General features: G+C 49.3%; 1 protein-coding gene across 3 annotated transcripts in view; it reads right to left on the reverse strand.

Annotated features, from left to right (window-relative positions):
* Nucleotides 1-20,388, reverse strand: part of PC (pyruvate carboxylase) — a 98,888-nt gene extending 78,500 nt beyond the window's left edge. The window contains exons 1-2 of one of the 3 annotated variants that reach the window (XM_039235359.1): nt 20,302-20,388; nt 15,420-15,456 (exon numbers count right to left, since the gene is read on the reverse strand). The gene's annotated coding sequence lies outside the window, so the exon portion shown is untranslated. Of the gene's footprint in view, nt 1-15,419; nt 15,457-19,654; nt 19,759-20,248; nt 20,265-20,301 lie in introns of those variants that run through there. The other 2 variants (XM_039235361.1, XM_039235362.1) reach the window with 2 other exon arrangements.
* Between the last annotated feature and the right edge of the window lie 832 nt (nt 20,389-21,220).

Genomic DNA, 21,220 nt, shown 5'->3' on the forward strand with positions numbered 1-21,220 from the left:
AAAGCTCTTTTCTTTTTCTTTTTTTTTTTTTAATGTTTTATTTATTTCTAGGAGAGAGAGAGAGACAGCTTGAGCAGGGGAGGGACAGAGCGAGAGGGAGTCACAGACTGAAACAGGCTCCAGGCTCTGAGCTGGCAGTCAGCACAGAGCCTGACGCGGGGCTCGAACCCACGAACCGCGAGATCATGATCTAAGCGAAAGTCGGATGCTTAACCGACTAAGCCACCCAGGCGCCCCAGTTCAGTATTTTAACGTGTATGTGTGGATATGTTTTAAATACCTCTTCTTCGAGGGAGCCTGAGTGGCTCAGTTAAGCGTCTGACTCTTGATTTCGGCTCAGGTCATGATTTCATGGTCTGTGAGCTCAAGATCCGCATCAGGCTCTGCACTGAAGCACAGTCTGCTTGAGATTCTCTCTGCCCCTTCCCTGCTCAAGCGCATGCGCACGCGCACACACACTCTCTCTCCCTCTCTCAAAATAAATAAACTTTTTAAAAAAGTCCTCTTCTGTGTGCTATATTTTGTAGTAAACATATGGCAAAAGAAAACAAAACACTACAGAATGTTCCACAGCTATTAAAGAGCGAAGCAGGGATATCTGTACTGATATGAGAGGATCTCGAAGGCAAATTGATAAATAAAAAGGGCACGGAGCAGAGAGAGAGTATACGAGGAAAAATGAATAGAAACAGATTTATATTTTAAAGGGACACATCGTCTCTGAAAGGAGAGACAAGATACTTCAACAAGAGGTGGCTTCTAGGGAGTGGAACTGGGTTACCAGGGAAAAAGAACAAAACGAGGCTTTTATAAATAGATGTTGAATCAGATGTAAGTATTACTTAGCTAAAATACACACTTTTTTTTTTTTTAAGTTAAACTCTAATCCTTTGGTTTACCACTCGGTGTCCTGTTACAAGGCTCTACTAGGTCCATGTGTATTGCCTCCAAGGCCATTGCCGGGGTCACACCTGAGCATCTTTTGACTCATTGGTGGCTGTTCCACCAGACCTCAGTTTCCAGGGTGGAAGGCCCTCCATCACCCCAAAGCTTCCGCTGTAAGGGGATGCCAGCCCATGCAAGCCTAGAATCCCAAAGCCCCCGTGTTTTTGTAATTTAATAAGAAATGTGAATTTGGTCTTTACTCTAGGTTTCTGGCACAAGAGGTTCTAAAACCTTTGGAATTTCCTGAGTGATAGGGGTGCAAGGCGAGTCTTTTGTTAGTCACAATAAGCCCTTTGCAACCACACCAGAGTCTATGTTCATAAGAACTGAGTGGGCACGTAGATAGTTTTCAGGAGGAGGCTGGTTACCAGAGTTACCAATGGTAAGATTACAGGGTTGGAACTTTCAGCCCCACACCCGGGCCCTCAGGAAGAGGAGGCTAGAGATGGAGTCCATCACGAATGTTTGATCATGTCTACGAAATGGAAACTCCATGAACACCCTACACAGCAGAGTTCAGAGAGCTGACTGGCTGGTGAATGCATCTGTGTGCCGGGAGGGGGGGTATCCCCCCAACTCCATTGGGACAGAAGACCCTGTTCTCGAGGTCCTTTTGGACTTTACCCAAAGTACCCCTTTATCAGGAGGTTCATTTGTATCCTTTATAAGAAATCAGTAAACATAAATAAAGTGTCTCCGAGTTCCATGAGTCGTTAGAGCCAATTATCAAGCCCAAGGAGGTGGTCACGGGAACCCCCTACTTACAGCCAGTTGGTCAGAAGTACAGGCGGCAATCTGGGACTTGTGACTGGCATCTGAACTGGAGGCAAACTTATTCAACTAAGCCCTTAACCCATGGGGCCTGCACTAACTCCAGGTGGTTAGTGTCAGAACTGAATTAAATTACAGGACACCTGGTTCGTATCAGAGAGTCAGAAAACTGGTGTTACGAAAAACACCACACATTTAGTGTCTCAAATGTTGTAAGGAAAACACCATCAAAGATACTTGGATGGGAACCCATCAATGACAGGACCCTTGGGCTTCTTTTGTTTGGCTTGCTGATCTGGGACAAAAACCTCAGAGGCAGTGCCTGGTATCATAAATCTGCTAGCAATGGCTTGTCTTTGCCCTACGCCCTGGATAGGCCTCCTGGGGGGAAAAAAAAGAAAAACTCTTTAAGGTATGTCGCCTCCAGTGGGAGAAGTGAGCTTATGAGGGAGGAGAAACTGAGTTTAAAAACAAGAGAGGCCAGCTATGGGACTAGACTCAGATCTTTGCCTAGAAGGTAAAGTGTACCATCCCCTCACTCATGCCCCATCTCAATGTACTTACTTACTTCCCCTCTTCTCAGCAGGTGTCCCCATCCAGCAGGTGCCCCAAATGCCATTCCAAAGCCCCAGGACATGAAACATGGAAACAAAGTACCAGTAAGACCTTGGTTTGGGAGCATAACTTGTTCCAGAAGCATGCTTGTAATCCAAAGCACTTGTGTATCAAACCAAATTTCAAGAACCATTCGCTCAGTTGTGATCATGTGACATTCAGGACAATACTACTCATATAGCAAGACCTGGCTTGTTTTTATCAGGTTAAAATTTATTAGCAATGTTTGCTCATCTTGCGGAACACTCGCAGAACAAATAACTCGTAATCCAAGGTTTTACTTGTAGTTGAAAGAAAAAAGAAACCAGAGTTACAAATGCATATTCCCCATGTGCTAGAAGGAATCCCCGTCTCCAACATGCCTCCCTTACCATGCACCTCAACAATGCAAAGAACAAAAGCGCTCAAATCTAACCTCTACAGATGTGCTGTTGGGCACAGAGTAAGTCCCGGCCCTGACGGACAGTTTCAGCATCAAAGGGAAAGTGTGAACCACCCGGAAGCCAGCTCTCTTACCACCAGCCCGGCCAACCCACCTAATGGGGCAGCGAGGGGCTCTGCTAGGCTCACCGCGCGACAACACACTGGTCACTCACCCAGACACCGTCAGTGGCTCCTGCCCTAAAATCAGGAGAAAAGGGAAGGCCCTGAGAAGCAAGAGCTGGGGAGATTCAGCTCAGGAATTAGGACTCTGCTTGATCTCTCTCTGAATAGTTCTCTCCAGGTACATTCTCAGGACCAGCTGCTCTGGTGTCACACAAACTCAATTTTCTCAGGACACTGTGAGCTGGGCAGCCCATTCTGATCCCGTGTCCGTGCCTGTCCACGCTGTCTCTTCAGCTTGGTGAGCGCGGTTGCTTTTCCAGCCCTGCGTCGCAGGACGGAGGCAGAATAGAAAATGGGAGCTCTCCAAGTCCTCTCCCCACCCATCCAGGGCAACCTTTCTTCTGTGACACTTCGTATTTGCCCCTTCCTACCCACGGCCACCCAGTCCGTGGGCGCATGAGGGATGTCTGAGCTTCAACAGCCGCCTCTTGGAGCGTGCTTCCCACGCTGGGACCTGCCTCTCCTCATCCCAGCCAGCCGCCCTACTTCCGGAAGCGTTCTTCAAAACCCCATCACCTGTGGGTGGTCGCTGGCTCCGGCATCTCAGAGGTTTCTCACAGCCTCAGATCCCAGCAGGCGGCTGGGCATTCACAGGACGAATCCCCCCAACAGCAACCATTGTGTCAGCAGGATTTCCTAAGTGCAGGGTCCTGTGAGTTCAGAAGTGAACACAGCAGACAAATTTCCACCCTTCCTCCTCCTCCCGCCAGCGAGGCTGGGGCCTCTTCCCTCCTAATACCTGGCTTTTCTCATTATCGTGACTTTTCTCCATGTGCCGCCACCTGAATGCCATCCTCTCATCTTCCCCAGGCCAAATAGGACCCCTTGTTTCAGGGCCAGCTCTCCCGAGAAGTCCTTCCTGAGTAGCCGCCCACCTGACACAGGGCCCTGAGCTTGTGGGCCCTCGGGCTCCTGGGCTCTACTCTACGCAATGTAATCCCCTATTGATGTGGTTTGAAGAGTTGGGGCTTGGAGCCGATGGTCAAGAGAGAGTTCTTGAGATGTTTTTGGTGCAAAACGGTGGTTTCATTAAAGCGTGGGAGCAGGGGGCAGAAATCGCTGCGCTGCGGCTGTGAAGGGCGACTGGCTATATACTGGGGAGCTGGGGGAGGTGGAGAGAAGGGGAAGTTTCCAAAAGGACTTTATATGCTGAAGACGACTCCCAGAATCCCAGCGGCCTAGCTACTGTCAGGCTAAGGTTGTTTTTGCCCCTTCAAGCATTAACATAAAGACAGCTGGGAGTTGATGCTTTCCCGAAGCTTTAACGTTAAGACAGCTGGGAGTCCTGGAGGACTGTCACTCTGAGGGGTCTCCAGCATTTGTCAGTGGGCTGCAGGTCACGAAGAGATTTAATTTTATCACCATTTCCTTCTGCCTGTTTCCCACAGCACTGTGACTGTTCTCCACCAGCACCATCAACACAGCCACCATGCTGACGAGGGCCACTGCACATAAGTGATGTTGTTTAATCCCCCCAAAGGCCCAGCGAGGGAGGTTATATCGGCCCTGTTTCACAGAGAAGGAAACAAAGGCTCGAGGGGGCTCGGGAACTTTCCAGGAGTGACAGGGCTGGGAAAGGGCTAAACCCAAACTCCAGAGCCTTGCTCTAGCCACCTCTCTGCTGAGTGCCTGCGTCAGTTTTCGTGGTGAGCATCGCACGGGGCACAGAAACGGCCCTCAGTAGGCAGCGCTGTAACTGCTCCTCGTTAACAAGCTCTACTTAAGCGACCGGGTTATTTCACCCCGGCACATGCGTGCCCTCTCTCCCCAACCACGAGGTACGCGACCAAGGGCAAGGGCCCCGTCAGACTCTCCTGTAGCCCCTACAGCCTCCAGGAAGAGCAATGCCTGCCACGGGCACACGGTAAACGCTTGAGGAAAGAACAATTTCTTGGAATACTGCACAGTAATAACATTTGCCCTTCTTAAACCGTTCAGTCAATTGTGAAACGCAGGATTAGGTCATGGGGAATTTATTCTGCCAAATATTCCAACTGCCATTTAAGATGATGGGAAGTAAAAAAAATAAAATAAAAAGGGGGGAGGGAAAGATGGCTCAGCTCAGTAAAAATACAAACAGCTGCTTTGCCACCAGCTGGAACAGAACAGTCAGAAGCCTGGAAGGCTGAGGAAATCCTAAAGTCTTACGGAAATGGCCCTCGCCTCAGCCTTGGGCGACACGACAGGGAGGAGACCTGGCCGGGAGTGAAGGTTCCCCATTGGCCCAAGTGACAACAAATGGCTCTTATGGTAGAAGCTGAGAACGGATTAGGTGAAGTAAAGTAGGAAAGACAGAGTTTCAGGGTGGCCTCTTCAGCCATGCGCCTGGTGACACAGCCACATCACGTTCTAATCCCCTGTGGAAAAGCAGGAAGAACTCAAAGCCAGAATTCAGGTGCCGCTTTCAAAGTCTGCCTCTGCGTCTGAGCTGACAGAGCTGGATGAGTCACTGAACCCCTGTAACCTCTGTCCCGTCATCCATAAACAGCGAAACCATGACCTTCACCAGTGCCAGTACGAAGTATCTGATGAAATGATGAAGCTATAAAGTGCTGTCCACATGCAAGGCAGGTTACCAACAACAGAGACAACGGAACATTGGCAGGTGGCTCCGTGGGGTCTGGGGATGTGACCCCAATATTTGTAGAAACCATGATGACTAATGGGCAGCAGAGAGGCTGCTACTATGAGATTATAGCAGCTGTTCTGTTTTTCTTGAGGCAAAACTTTATTTTCTCTGTATTGTAAGTCCATTCTGCTATCGCCAAGCATTCAATAACATTTTGTGAAATGTCTGGTAATATTTCTTAAAAGCTTTACTTTGAGAAGTTATGAAACTTGTCAGTCTGCATGTTTAAAGCAATGAGCAGAGAGGCAAGAGACGAGAACGAGGTGTCGTGCAGGGAAGACTGGACAGACAGCTGGTGAAGGAAATCCGCAACCCAGGTAGATTTCATTCAATGAATATTTGGGGTGGGGGGGCTACTATGTAGGTTCTAGGCTTGGTAAAACACACAAGCACTCCTTAGGTATTTTAGAAATACGTGGGAGGGGAACTTGGTAAAAGACTTCCTGCAGATCAAGTGTGAAAAGACCTTGAGTAATTGTTATTTAGGGACTAAAGTGACAGGTTGTCCCTGAAGACAGGCGAGGTCAGAGCTATCTCAGGCTCGAAGGTCAAATACATTAAAGGTCGGCCTCATATGGCATCCACGTTCATCCTACTTCTTCCATGGTTCGCAGGGAGAAATGAGCTCTTAATCTCATTAAAGATCCCTTGTATGTGAGGAGTTGTTTAACTAGCTGCTTTCAAGAGTCTTTGATTATGATGTGCCCAGGTGAGGCTCTCTTTTGAGTTTTCCTATCTGGAGTTCACGGAGCTTCTTCGGAATACAAATTATTGTTTTTCATCCAGTCTGGGAAGTTTTTGGCCATTATTTCTTCAAATATTCATTCTGCTCCTTTCTCTCCAGCCTCTCCTGCTAGAACTCCCATTATGTACATGTTGTTTAAAAGAAAGCCACAGGGGCACCTGGCTACTGGCTTAGTGGGTAGAACACAGGACTCTTGATCTTCGGGTTGTGAGTTCAAGCCCCATGTTGGGCCTGGAGCTTACTTTAAAAAGAAAGAAAGCAGTACTCAAGTGGCTCCGTTGGTCAAGCATCTGAATTCAGCTCAAGTCATGATCTCACAGTTCATGAGTTCAAGCTCCACGTTGGGCTCTGTGCTGACAGTGTAGAGCCTGCTTAAGATTCTCTCTTCCTCTACCCCTCTGCCACTTGCACTCCCTCAATCTCTATCTCAAAATGAAAAATATATACGTTAAAGAAAAGGAGGGGCGCCTGAGTGGCTCAGTCGATTAAGCCTCTGACCGGCTCAAGTCATGCTCTCAGTTCATGAGTTCAAGCCCCACGTCAGGCTCTGTGCTGACAGCTCAGAACCCGGAGCCTGCTTTGGATCTGTGTCTCCTGCTCTCTCTGACGCTGCCCCGCTCCTTCTCGGTCTCTCAAAAATAAAATAAGCATTAGAAAAAAAAAATTTTTTTTAATAAAAGCTAAGAGAAAAGAAAGCCACAGGCTCAAAGTGGAGTCACTTGACCCTAGGACAGTGAACCAAGACTTTAATTTTTCAGTTTCAACCTCTCTAGGAGTGGAATCTTAAACCAATCAATCTGGAATTTTCTGGTAAGCATCAATCTGTCACATGGACCTTTCTAAATCCAGAAGAAAATAAGGTAATCCATCTAATAAGACCCCCTGCTCTCCCCCTAAGGGAAGGTGACCTTGTCTGGAATAACTTTCTTTTCTTTTGCTAGTAACACCTTGCCTCACACTCCTTCCTGTAAATATGTTCCTTTCTATTTGGTAAGGCACTGTTCTCATACTTGAGATCTTCAGACATATATAAACACAGTTGATTTAAAATCTAGGGGCACCTGGGTGGCTCAGTCAGTTAAGCGTCCAACTCTGGCTCAGGTCATGATCTTGTGGTTGGTGGGATCAAGCCCCACATCATGTTCTATGCAGACAGCTCGGAGCCTGGAGCCTGCTTCAGATTCTGTGTCTCCCTCTCTCTCTGCCTCTCCCCCACTCATTCTCGGTCTCTCTCTGTCTCAAAAATAAATAAACTATAAAAAAAAAATTTATTCTTTATAAAAGTGTAACATTTGCGCTTTCTTGGGGACAGTTTTTTTTTAAATGTTTACTTATTTTTGAAAGACCAAGAGAGAGCACGAGCAAGGGGAAGGGCAGAGAGAGACAGAGGATCCGAAGCAGGCTCTGCACAGTCAGTGCAGAACCCAACGTGGGGCTTGAACTCATGAACTGCAAGATCATGACCTGAGCTGAAGCCTGATGCGTAACCGACCGAGCCACCCAGGTGCCCCTTTCAGGAACAGTTTCTATCGACAGCTTTTCCTGTGTATGCACCACTCTTTCTTGTTTGTTTGCGTGACTCCTAGTTTCTGCTGAAAACAAGTTTCAGCCATTTCTCTTGAATAAATGTTCCTTCGATTGCTGCAAGTCTTTATTTCCAGAGTTCTAAAAAAGACGATTTTTTTAAATAAAAATTTTTTAATGCTTTATTTATTTCTGAGAGAGAGAGAGATACAGCATGAGCAGGGGAGGGTCAGAGAGAGAGAGGAAGATACAGAATCTGAAGCAGGCTTCAGGCTCTGAGCTGTCAGCACAGAGCCTGATGCAGGGCTCGAACCCACGAGCCGTGAGATCATGACCTGAGCTGACGTCAGACACCTAACCAACTGAGCCACCCAGGCGTCCCTGAAAAAGATGATTTTGATAATTTTTACCAGTTTTTTCATTTCTTTATGGAGGACCATCTTTTAAGAAAAGTCTTTCTTCCATTATTCCCCAGGATTCTGTATCTTGTATGGCATTTAGAAAGAGGCTATCAGGCATGCCTGGGTGACTCAGTCAGTTAAGTGTCCGACTCTTGATTTCGGCTCAGGTCATGATCTCATGGTTCATGGGTTCAAGCCCCATGTCACGCTCTGTGCTGCCAGCAGGAGCCTACTTGGGACTCTCTCTCTGCCCTCTCTCAAAATAAACAAACATTTTAAAAAAGAAGGAAGGAAGGAAAGAGGGGAGAAAGAGAGGTTTTCATCCCCTCTAAACAATTTTGTGGAGAACAGAGGAACTCTCATACTTAAATACCCTGTCCCTCATTTTGAGCCCTAAATAGTATTATAAATTGTGCCCTTCTCTATTTTTGTAAAGCTGACTAAAATTAAAAGACACAGCAAAACAAAAAATTGTAAACATGTAATTTTGTAATCCCAGCATCCAGGAAAAAAATACTGGCAGAGCATTGCAAAATAACCAAGAAGAAGATGTTACATGTTCTGTTTTATAATATACCTTCCTCAAGAAAAAGCATCATGGCTCTTGTTCTGGAATAATAAATTGACAGTAACAGTTGATTAGGATACACGGGCTATTTTTAAAGCTGCACTCTATGACAGTGAACAGACGGCATGTGAGGCAATACTTTCTTGATGCACATTTTGGTGGTTTCCCATTTTATTTCTTTTTTAAGATTTTATTTTTGTGGCGCCTGGGTAGCTCAGACAGTTAAGCGCCAACTTTGGCTCGGGTCATGATCTCACTGTTCTCCCATGTGTGGGCTCAAACCTGGAGCTCAGAGCCTGGAGCCTGCTTCGGATTCTGTGTCTTTTTCTCTCTCTGCCCCTTCTCCGCTCACACGCTGTCTCTCTCTCTCCCTCTCAAAAATAAATAAACATTAAAAAAAAAAAAATTTTATTTTTAAGGAAGCTCTACAACCCAACATGGGGCTCAAACTCACAACGCCAAGACCAAGAGTCACAAGCTCTACAGACTGAGCCAGCCAGATGCCTCAGTTTCCCATTGTCTGGTATAAAATTGCTATAAAATTCTGCTAAAAGAAAAAGTTTAGATCGTATACTTGCTCTGTCACACTTTAGGTTATATTTCCGGAACTGACATTGCTGTTCCTGATGCCTCATTTATTTTTTTATTTAAGTTTTAGGTGTTATCTTCTCTAGATCCCCTGCCATTTAATAATGCCCTGCCCTGTGATGGAACACATTTTCCCGTCTCCAAATGAAGATTCTGTCACTCAGTGATGTCACTGCCACCACTAATAGACTCTCATATGCTGTATTATCACACAGTGCTGCTTCACCACCTGAAGGGGGAACTCAGAGCCAAAGGTAGAGACTATATTTCAAGCTGTAGAGCAGGAATCTAAGACAGTCCTCCATTCAGATTTGCTTTGCTTGGAACCCCAGAGACCTTCACTCTTACCCATATGGGGCAGCATTAGCATCAGCCATCACAGGAGGGGAGGCTGCATTAATAATTTTCACCCAGGTGCCACCTGCCACCCACAAGTTTCCTGAGGCCACACCCAGTGACTGGGATGGGAATGCAAGTCCACAGTGACATATGATCTAACACGGAATCTATAAGAATTTGACGGTGGGGCACCTGTGTGGCTCAGTTGGTTATGCATCCAACTTTGGTTTCAGCTCAAATCACGATCTCACAGTTCATGGGTTCAAGCCCCATATCAGGCTCTCTGCTGTAAGTGCAGAGCCCACTTTGGATCTTCTATCCCCCCCCCACACTCCCTCATTCTCTCTCTCCTCCTTTTTCTTTCTCTCTCCTCTTTCTCTCTCTCCCTCTCAAAAATAAACATTTAAAAAATTTTGTTTAAAAAAGAGAATTTGATGGTAATGGCCCCTCCAAAGACACTGGTAGCTCTTCACTGAAAGGTGCGGGAGAAGCAAGAGTCCTCACCATTTTCAGGAAGGTGAGCTCAAGGAAAAGGAAAAGGCAGGCATGAGTTCTTAGAGCCAGAATCTCTTGGTAACCAAGCCTAACCAGAAGCCACCAGTACTCTCAAATACCAGACTTCTCTTCTCCTCATTTGAGCTGATGTAGGAAGCAGTGGGGGAAAGTGGGGTGGGAAATGCAAGACCTAGACTCAAAAGACGATCACTACAGGATCAGTGGCCCCATTTTACAGCCACTTGATCAGACAAAGCCTTGGAAGATACACAGGTTCTCAATTCCACCTGTCTTGTACTTTAATCCCACCTATTTTGTGCCCATAGTGCGTGAGAAATGAAGCCTTAAATAGGTTAATTGAATCTAGTGGTCCAGTCACATGTTATGGCGGCCTGGGCGAAAGAGTACACGGGTCCCCCGAGAAGATTAGGCAATATAATGCTTCAATCTGAGGCCATCCCCAAATATTTGGAGGCAAAACAGCAATGAATCCAGGCTCTGCCTAGCAATTGGGACTCAAAGGTAAAGATCTAGTTTCACCCTGGCCAGGAATCTCTTGAATTCTAAAGAAATGGCATCTGGTTGAGAACAAAACTCCTGAAGTTGCTTAGGAAAGTAATTTACTGTAGTTTAAAATCATAGCATTGTTTCTTGCCTTCAATTCCAGGAAGATAAAGCATTAAGAATAAACATGCCTAAGAAAATAAAAAGCTACAGTTATCATTTTGTGTTAAGAAATCTGTGTCTATCTGTTCTTTCATATACTTTAATTCAAGGGAATTTAATCTGTTCAGAATAACAAGTCAGTCTCAAGATTCCAATTATAATATACAACTGAGGAACTGGTTCAGACATGATTTTAAGTAGAAATTTTATGAAGTTTAAAATCGGGGGTCACCTGGGTGGCTTAGTCGGTTAAGTGCCCAACTTCGGCGCAGATCATGATCTCATGACTCATGGGTTCGAGCCACACGTCAGGCCCTGTGCTGACAGCTCAGAGCCTGGAGCCTGCTTCAGATTCTGTCTCCCTCTCTCTCTGCCCCTCCCCCAATCATGTTCTGTCTCTCTCTCTCTCTCTCTCTCGAACATTTAAAAAATAAATAAATTAAATTAAATCAGTATGCCAGATGATGAAGAAGCTCAAAGATGCTCAACAGGATTCGTAACCAAGGAAATTCACAATGAAGCCATAAGATACCAACACAGCTTCTAGAATGGCTAAAGTTCAACAGACCGACCATATCCAATGTCGGTGAGGATGTGGAGAGACTGGAACTCTCACCTGCTGCTGTTGGAAAAGTCAGATGGCATGGCCACTTTGGAAGAAGGTTGGGTACTTGGAGTCAAACATACACCTGCCCAATGATCTAGACACTCACTCCTATACACATGCCCAAGACAAAAGGAAACCAATGCCTACGAGCCTTCATTCATAGCAGCTTTACGTAGAACCACCAAACCCAGGAACAACTGAAATGCCTGAAGACAGGTGAATGGAAAACAAACGATGGAGGGGCGCCTGGGTGGCTTAGTTGGTTAAGCGTCCGACTTTCACTTAGGTCACGATCTCGCGGTTCGTGGGTTCAAGCCCCGCGTCGGGCTCTGTGCTGACTGCCAGCTCAGAGCCTGGAGCCTATTTCAGAGTCTGTATCTCCCTCTCTCTCTGACCCTCCCCTGCTCACACTGTCTCTCTCTCTCTCTCCTAGAAATAAATAAAAATATTTTTAAAAAAAACAAACAAACGATGGGGTAGCCACATAACAGACTACTCTGAAACAAAAGGGAAAGTACCGATGGATATGACAACATGGACAAATCACAAAATAATTACGCTGAGTAAAAGAAGCCAGAGAAAGGATACATGCTATAGGACTCCGCTCGCGTAAAATTTCCATAAATGCCAACTAGTGTATAGTAACAGAAAGCAGTTCAGTGATTACTGGGGATGGAGAAGCAGGACTGTCGGGGGAGGAATTACCAAGGGCCATGCGGACACTTTCGGAGCTGATACGTTCATGGTCTTAACTGTTACCTTACGGTTACACAAGTGAATGAATACACACGGGGAAACGTACACATCATACACTGAATATGCGCGATTTATTATGTTAAAAATACCTCGATAAAGTGAAGAGAATAGCTTCAAAATGGTAAAACATAAAACAGTATCAGGATATTTAAGACAAGTTAGCAGTCAGTTTAATTTATTAGATTTACAGGAATTATTAAGGCATGTTTGCTAAGCAGAAGAACTGGAAGTATTAAACAATTAAAGAAAGTTGAATGTAATTTATAAATTCAATTTACAATTTTCAAATGAGTTAAGGTTGCAAATGGAATCAAGTATTAATCAAAAGGTCTCTTCAAACTGTTAAAATTTTCTAGAATCATAAATAGAACAGAAAGATCTATATGCTACACTTAAAAGCTAAATTGAAAAGACTAGGGACGCCTGGGTGGCTCAGTTGGTTAACAGTCTGACTTCAACTCAGACCATGATCCCTCATGGTTCATGAGTTCGAGCCCCACATCAGGCTCTGTGCTGACAGCTCAGAGCCTGGAGCCCACTTAGGATTCTGTGTCTCCCTCTCTCTCTGCCCCTCCTCCACTCGTGCTCTTTCTGTCTCTCAAAAATTAATAAACATTAAAAAATAATTTTTTTAAGTTGAAAAGAAAAGACTAGCCCTTGGGATGCCTGGCTTGCTGGAGTCATGGGCTTAAGCCCCACACTGGGTATACAGATTAAATATGTAAACATTAAAAAATAAATAATTTTTAAAATAACAAAAGACTAGCTCTCAAAGGAAGAAGTTGTCTTGAGTTTGTAACTTTGACAAGTTAAAAATCAACTTTTTTTTCAACCAAAGTAACTTCCAAACAATCTTTACATCACACAAAAGCTCAGGGGGAGGGGAGGGCTGTGGCATCAGAAACCACACCCAGGCATTCCTGTCACCTGAACTCACCAAGTCACGCAGTCTCTCTGGACTTCAGTTTCCTCATCCATAAGAGAGGAATCCAGAATAAACATTTATTATTAATGATTTCATATTAATAAATTTCATACTGACAAACAGCCCTCGGAGAAGCACCGAGTGATGTGCAAATACAACAGATTAGCAGCATGATGCCACTCCGGGAGTCACTGCGCCTTTCCTAGACACTGGCTGGCTAGTGACAGGCATGGGAAAGGTGACACACATATCCTCAGAGACCAACATGACTCAGCACAGCCGGATCACGGAATTTTCCCTACGGCCTCAGCCAGGGACGGAAGTCTGTTGGGAGGGGACCGGCCACATGTGGAGCGTGGCCCCACTGCACGCACAGCTGGTGGAAATGTACTTGGAGCAGTCTTGGATATGCGACCCACCCCTTCTCTGACCTGCAGGCAAATCAGGATGAGGAGCTAAGGGACACAGCAATTAGGGGGTGCTGGGGTGACCTCAGTTACACCTCTGGCATACTGCTTTAAAAAAACAAAACAAAACAAAACTTCATCCCTCTCCCTCCAGGATTACCAAGGAGACAGCAGAGGAGGAGAGCAGGGTAGCAACCTTGTATGGCAGCCTTTGTCCCGATAACTAAGCAAAACTCTGGGGAAATCAGGACTTACAGATGAAGTGCCAGACAGGCTTTAACAAATTAGATGACCCAGTACGAGGCAGCTCTTCTGGGCAATCATGTTCCCTTGCTACTGATGGACTTGGGGAAAGATACACAATAAAAGAAGATACTCTTTAAAAAGCAGGGTAAGGTCAGAATCTTGGATTCTGCTGATCAGCCTTCTCTGGGCCCCAATTTCTCAGCTCCCCAAGACAGGTGGTTTGGGGCCTTCGCCCAGCTCTCCCACTTCTCCTCACAGGGATGCAGGGAAGAGCAAGACCATTCAACGCTAACAATCAAGGAAGAGGAAGATGAGTGCAAGCAGAGAGAACGGGCAGTGGAAACTCTGTGGAGGGCAGAGTCAAAGTCCAGAGCCCTTTCCACTCCGTACCCATCTGCCTTTACTCCACCAGCCATTCATGTGATGAGAAGTTGTTGTTTCTTAAGTACGCTCCATGCCCAACATGGGGCCTGAATTCAAGACCTTGAGATCAAGAGTCGCATGCTCTACGGACTGAGCCAGACGGGTACCCCCATCTCCAGCCACTTTTCAAAGCAAACACAATGCTAGAGTGGAAATGGCCACATCTGGTCCAAGACTTAAGACAAGAGAGGAGTGTGGGAACATCTCAGAAAGCAGAACAACTCCTGGGTCATGAAGGGTCATCTGAGAAAAGTCCCTAAACAGTGGGTGGAAACCCAAGAAAAATCCCAACGCAAAGGAATCTGCACTCTGACCACAGACCGTGAGCTCCGAGGAAAGTGGTCCCTGAGCCACAAAGTCCCCAGGGCACCGGGCTATGAAATGAGAGCTACCGGCCTGCCCGTGGATACGGGACAGAGCAGTGTTATCAGTGTCCGAAATGCAGGGAGAATGCGGGACACAGAGCGAGCATCGCGCCTGGCTGGGACGTTCGTGCGGTCCTGCAGCGGGAGACAGAACTGGATCATTAGGTGGACCCCGCCCCGAGGGCCTTGGCTTTAGGCTGAGGAGAGGCAGGCAGATCAGCACCCCAGCGGAAAGCTGGGGGGAGGGGGAAGCAGGCGGTTATACAGGACAGAGCTGCCTGAGCACTATGTGGAAGAAGGTCTACCATTCACCCCTCCGCCTCCTCATCACTGCGGCTCCCAAAGGCTGGGTGTCACTGTCTAGAAACCCACGTCAAACATTTTGATGGCCGGCTGACAGGGCCACCTCCCGTGCCCGGCTCCACACTTCCATGAGCCCTCACTGCCCAGCTCCCTGGGGTACCATTGACTTAAGGGGTCTTCTCAGAGGCTGCACAGCCCTAGACATGCTTCTGGTGGTCCTGAGCCGCCTGGCCACCTTCCCCTTGACCACCTTCCAGAAGTAAGGCCTCCTGCTGAGGTGGCCGGCTACCAACTGGGGCCCGCGGAGAGCCAGATGTCACTTTCCCTTGTTCCCCGAGAGAGATCAAGAACAGGCGAGGACTGCTTATATTTTCCAAAACTTAGAGCTTGGCCTTTCTTATTTATTGAACTTGATGAGCGACACGCCGGGACTACTAAAATCTACGACGTGCTGCGGCTCGCATCCCACAGGCCTGGACTCAGGCACAGACTTACCTTCAGTGTTCTGTCAGCTCTCAGAGGCAGCTGCTATCTAAAGTAAAGAAAAAAAGAAGTGTTATTCTCCCTTCTCCAGGCACCCCCAGAGACCCTAGGGGTGGCAAGAACAGAGTCAGAACCCAGAGAACTGTTGCTTTGCTCCCATTCCAGGCGGCCGGCCGGGGGTGGAGGGGAACCAGACAGTACAGGGCTCACAGCACCCTGGCTCCCGTCCAACTGTCTGGGCCCCACCTTGGCTGCTCGGCCACGCATTCCCGTAACCACTCAAAGCCTGTTTCCTCATCTGTGAAATGGGAATAATAACACCACCAAGCTCCTGGGGTTCCCAATGAGGTGGCACGCACAAAAGCACTGGCACCAAGCCTGGTACAAAGGACGCTCTCAGACGTGAGCCAACAGGCTTAGTAAGAGGTGTTTAAGTAAAACCCTTTTCTGGCACCCGCTACATAAGAACAAGAAGTTCTATTAACTTTTGCTGCATCTGACACGCTTCCTCTTTCCGCCCACCTCCATCCAGCCACAGGGCCAGTTTCTCTGCAGAGCTGTCTCGAATCCTCCAGGAGCTACCTCCCCTTTGGAGTCTCTGAGCCTGGTTCCTATCTCACTAAGCAACTTGACACTAATTAAGAACCGACCTGAGAGCTGATAGGTCTGCAATTTCCTGCAGAGATAACACAGCCACACAGGAGAGCACCACGCCCCTAGTTTAGGCCAGGGAAGCCCAGCGCTTTCAGAGTTTACAGACCATTTGCTTTTGAAAGGCCACACCTGTCAGCTCTAGCCACTGGCCAGTAAAGAGCAAATTGGAGACACGGGCCAGCAACCCATCAAATGGGCGGAATCCATGTTCTAAGGAGCTCAGTGGCCCCGATAGATTGTGTCAAGGCTAAAAATGAATTTCGGGGCATTCAAATCGATAAAATATTTATCGAACACATACGTTATATGAGGCAGCCTGCCAGAAGGCATGGGATCTGTTCCCAAAAGGCCAAAAATTGGTCGAGGACTAGCTAACAGAGGATGAAAGCGGGGGAACACACGAGAGGGAGCCAAGCAGGGACTCGGAGCCCGGCAGCCTGGGCGGACCCGCACATGAGGACCTAACTGTCCCTCTGCCGTGCGGTCGTGGTGATGAGCAAATGCCGTAACGCGTGTGTGGGGCTGGCAGGGCCCCTGCTGCCCTGCAGTAAGAGCTCAGTAAGGGTCGGCTTTTAGGATGAATAACAACAGGGGCGCCTGGGTGGCTTAGTCGGTTAAGCGTCCGACTTTCGCTTAGGTCATGATCTCGCGGTTTGTGGGTTCGAGCCCCGCGTCGGGCTCTGTGCTGACTGCCAGCTCGGAGCCTGGAGCCTGTTTCAGTCTGTCACTCCCTCTCTCTCTCTGGCCCTCCCCTGCTCACGCTGTCTCTCTCTCTCTCCTAGAAATAAATAAAACATTAAAAAAAAAATTTAAAAAAAAAAAGGATGAATAACAACAAATCATTTATCATTATTATTATTATTATTAAAAGAGACAGCCCACATCCAACGGAATAGATTTGGAATATATTTGGGAAAATCCAGGGAAGCCTGAGTCTTGAGGAATTTCATTTTGCCAGGACACGGTAAGAGGAAAAAGCCTGCAGCAAACGTCACCGAGGAACCAGGGTGGAGACAGGACTCGAGGGCACAAGTCCGGGACCACAGCGAGCGGTCTCGGGTGAGGGCTGAGGCAGGAGAGGGTACCTTTGGTGTCAACGGAAAAAGAAGCCCAGCAGACGGGATCACATCTTTGTATTCAGTAGGCGAGAGGAAATGGTCACTGCCCTCTACCATGTCCTACCCCTCTGGCGGTTTGGCAGTGTGCCCACGACTGAGACCACAGGCAGCTGTGGGGCAAAGACACCAAGGGATGGTCAGCCGGGCCCAGGTGAGGTCTCAGAGCACGCAGGCCAAGTGGCCCACTTCTGTAAAGGATGTCCCTGGTGAGAATCCAGCCGCCAAGTGGGCACTCTCTCGGCTTAAAAGGAGTAGGGGCTCTTGGGGCACCTGGGGGGCTCAGTGGGTTAAGCAGCCAACTTCGGCTCAGGTCATGATTTCACGGTTCATGGGTTCGAGCCCTGCGTCGGGGACTGTGCTGACAGCTCAGAGCCTGGAGCCTGCTTCAGGTTCTGTCTCCCCCTCTCTTTGCCCCTCCCCCAACTCGTGCTCTGTCTCTGTCAAAAATAAACATTAAAAACATAATTAAAAAAAAAAAAGGACCCAGAAGAGGGTCAGATGCTGTTAGGAGGCAGCCAAAAAGAAGGCCCACGCTAATCCTTGAAGAAAACGCGGACTTGGTGAGGCATCCAGCTTACGCGGGAGAGTGCGCACCACAGGTCTGCTGGATCTGGGGTCCGCCCGGGGCCTTCCTCCCAGATTCACTGCCGTATGACAATCATCCTTGCGGCTCCCAAATGGGACTCCTTTCCTGGTTCCCCAACCTCCACCCTTCCTTCCTCCCTGGTTTCCAACTTGAGCCATTTCCAGTAATTCACCTGAAATGTGTCAACAGGTACAGGCAGAAGGACACAGAGACCTGCAACTTGCAATGACCCTGATCTGAGGTCCACGCTGCTATGGTCCCTGGGCCTCTGTGAGCAGTGTTGGGAGGACTGGCACCTAGCACAGCCCCCGGGTTACTGGGGTGCCAGCAGCGAGACAAGGAAAAAGCTAGGCGCAGGACCAAAAAAAGGGGGGGGGAGGGGCAAGGAGTCTGTATCGCTACATCAGAGGCAGCCAGAGTGCAAGAGGCCATGGCCACCTGGGCTAACCTCCCTGAAGGATGATCCCGGGAGCGAGAACCGGCAGAGAGGGTCCATCAAGCTGGAGCAGGCGCCGGGAGAAAGAACTAGAAATAAGGCACAGAGGGGACTTTGGGACCAACCGTGGAAACTTTGGCCAACCTAATTCAATTAGACAAACAGGTATTGAGCAACTATACTAAGCAAAGCCCCTTCCAACAGGGCAGGGCAGCCAACGAGAAACACAGGCCGCTTACTCACAAGCTGCTCCCTGGAACACAGATGCAACTGGGAGCTGGGCCCTCGGGGCCCAACCCAGCACCTCTGCAACCCAATCTCGCTTCTGACTTTGCTGCGCGGTAGCAAATGCCCTGGCCTCGCCTCCTTACAGCTCTTGGGGAGGCCTCTTCAAAGTGGCCAGATTTCTACTCAGCTGGCAAGTGGTTTTTCCCCCACATTCCTCAGCCTTTCTCTTGCAGGTCCTAGTCGCTGAAAACTCACCTCTCCTCCGGAATAAAACCTGGACGGCACAAATCCAATCACTGCCTTTTCACTGCCAATCACTGAAGGAGGCTCATGACTCACCTGCTCCCATAAAGCCTTCCCCAGTCCAGCGCCAGTCCAGTCCCGGTCTAGCCCATTTCTCCTCTCCCTGGCCTTAGTGTGTGGTTTGCCCTGATTTGCGGCCTTTACTGAACTTCCCCTTAGCACGTCCCCGTCCCCGTAGAGGCCATACCTCAGCCACACAGGGCTCTCTGCAATATCTGTTGCAATGCTGACTCGCTGCTTAAGAAACAAGATTCTGTTTTTTTTCTTTCCCCGGTTTGCCAGCAGTCCTGGGTCAAGGATTAACCTCACCTCCCAAGCCTTCCCTCAACGCCCATTCGAAGGCTCCCAACATGGGAGCTGTGCAAAAGAACGCGATGGAGAGTTCGAGAGTTAGGATGAAGAAAGGGCAAACAGAAAAGCTGTCCCTGAGAGTAACTACAAATGTTGGGGACATCCACCCCCACCCTAAGTGTCTACAGGGCAGGGGGGGTGGCAGGGCAGCTGGCAGCAGGGAAGACAAAGACCTCCTGGCAAAGACTCTAGAGGCTCTCATTGTGATGGGGCAAATACCGGTACCTCCTGGAGCCTCGATTTTCTCAGCTGCAAAATGGGGACAATGAACCCCGGCCTACTTTCTACGCAAAATGAACAATCCGATTTTTAAGACTTTCAAACCTGGGAACCTAGGGACTTGGCCCAACCCGCGCGCTTGCCAGATGAGGAAAGAGTTCGCGGGAGGTGAAACAACTTTCTCAAAAGCACATAAAGCAAGTCCCGCTGGTTAAGAACCTGTATGGCAGGTCCTCAAAGCCAGGGCTCCGAATTCCGTGCCCAGGAGGGCACTTCCCGGACCGCCCCCCGCGGGCCAGCCTACTTTGTAAACTGCAGAAAACTGCGAATAACGGGTTGAAGCCAGCCCCACCTCCTCATTGAGCAGCCTCGGGCGAATCACCGCTTCTCATCCGAAACTCAGTGGAACCGAGAATGCCCGACAGGGTGATCAGGAGAACCCCTAAGGGAGGCGGCGTGCAGGCACCTGGGACACGGAGACCCTCCCGTCTGGCAAGCCCCGGCTTTCTTCAGAACTGAACAACTTCCAGGATGCTGGGGAGAGCCTGGCCTCCGAATTCTGACGGACTTGGGCTCGAACCCTCGGGGACCTCGCGGGAGGCGTTTGGGGACTGCGTGCGTCAGTTTCTACATCTGCAAAATGGGCCCGAGGACAGGAACGAGGCCGCCAGGGACGCGGGGCGGAGGAGGCCTGGCTGCGCCCGCGCGGACGAAACCTGGAGGGCAGGCGGGACGGGGTCCGGGAGGAGTCCCGGGAGCGAGCGCGCGGACGGCGGCGGACCCGCGCCAGCCGTGCCCACTGGAGGGGGAGGGGAGGGGCGGCGCACGTCGCGTCGCGCAGCGCCCGCCGCCGTCTCCTCCACCCGTCACTAGTGGAGCTCGCACCGCCTTGGCGCGCACGACCCTTACATAAGCGTCCCCCGCGGCGGCGCTGGCGCACGCCCACCTGGTCCGACCCGCCGCGAGCAGAGGAAGGTGCGCGGTGCTGCCGGCACTCACCTCCTCGCCTCCGCCGCAAGTCGTCGCCACCGTTCTCTACCGCCGCTGCCTCCGCTGACAGGGAACAGCTGCGGTCTCCGCGCAACCGAACTTGCTGCAGTCCTGGCCCCGCCTCGCAGACTTCTTATTGGCTCAGGCAGCCCAACCCCTCCTGTTATTGGACAAGACTCTCCGTCACTCGCCGCTCCCCAGCTCAGGACTCCTCCCTACCCCCCCGCCTACCCGTCACGTTTAAGCCTTGGCGCCCCACGTCAGCCCCGCCCCTCGCGTCGCCGGCGGGCCCCTGGATTGGTGACGGAGCTGGGAGAGCCCGCCCCTGGCGCACAGCCGCCTACTCCCTTGTCTTTAAAGGCCCACGTGGGCCCCACGGCCTGGGGCCCCCGCCCTCAATAGGCGGAAGTAACGGAGCTCCGGCACGCTGTGATTGGCTGTCGGCGGGGGTGGGGACGTGAGATTCATTCACCCGAGTAGCACGTGTGTCCCAAAGCCGCAAGCATAACAGATCGCACCGGGACTCAGAGATCCCGGCTAGACACACACACACGCGGGCGGATGGGGAAGAGGGCGGAGGAAAAGTGTTTGCGAAGGTCAGGAAGGAGATGGCAATTGTGCCACACGGATGTGCGTGAGTGTGGCCCTTAGCTGCGGGGGGGAGGGGAGATGATGGGCAGGAGTCGTCTCTGTGTGACCTTGGACAAGCAACCTCACCACTGTGAGCCTCAGTTTCTTAATCTGCAAATAGAGGCCTCTTAGGACCTAGAAGGTCTAGAAGTCTTGATTAAACAGAAAGCTTCATAAACTGGGCTCTGTGCCAACCAGGAGATATGGGAGTGACCAAAATGAACCAAAAGGTCTGCTTTACAGTGAGAGAAAAGACAGACGATAAAAAATAAAATATAGGGTACATCAGATGGTAATC

Source organism: Hyaena hyaena, unplaced genomic scaffold (genome assembly GCF_003009895.1).
Source record: "Hyaena hyaena isolate Hyena2069 unplaced genomic scaffold, ASM300989v1 scaffold_98, whole genome shotgun sequence".
NCBI classification, from domain to species: Eukaryota; Metazoa; Chordata; class Mammalia; order Carnivora; family Hyaenidae; genus Hyaena; species Hyaena hyaena.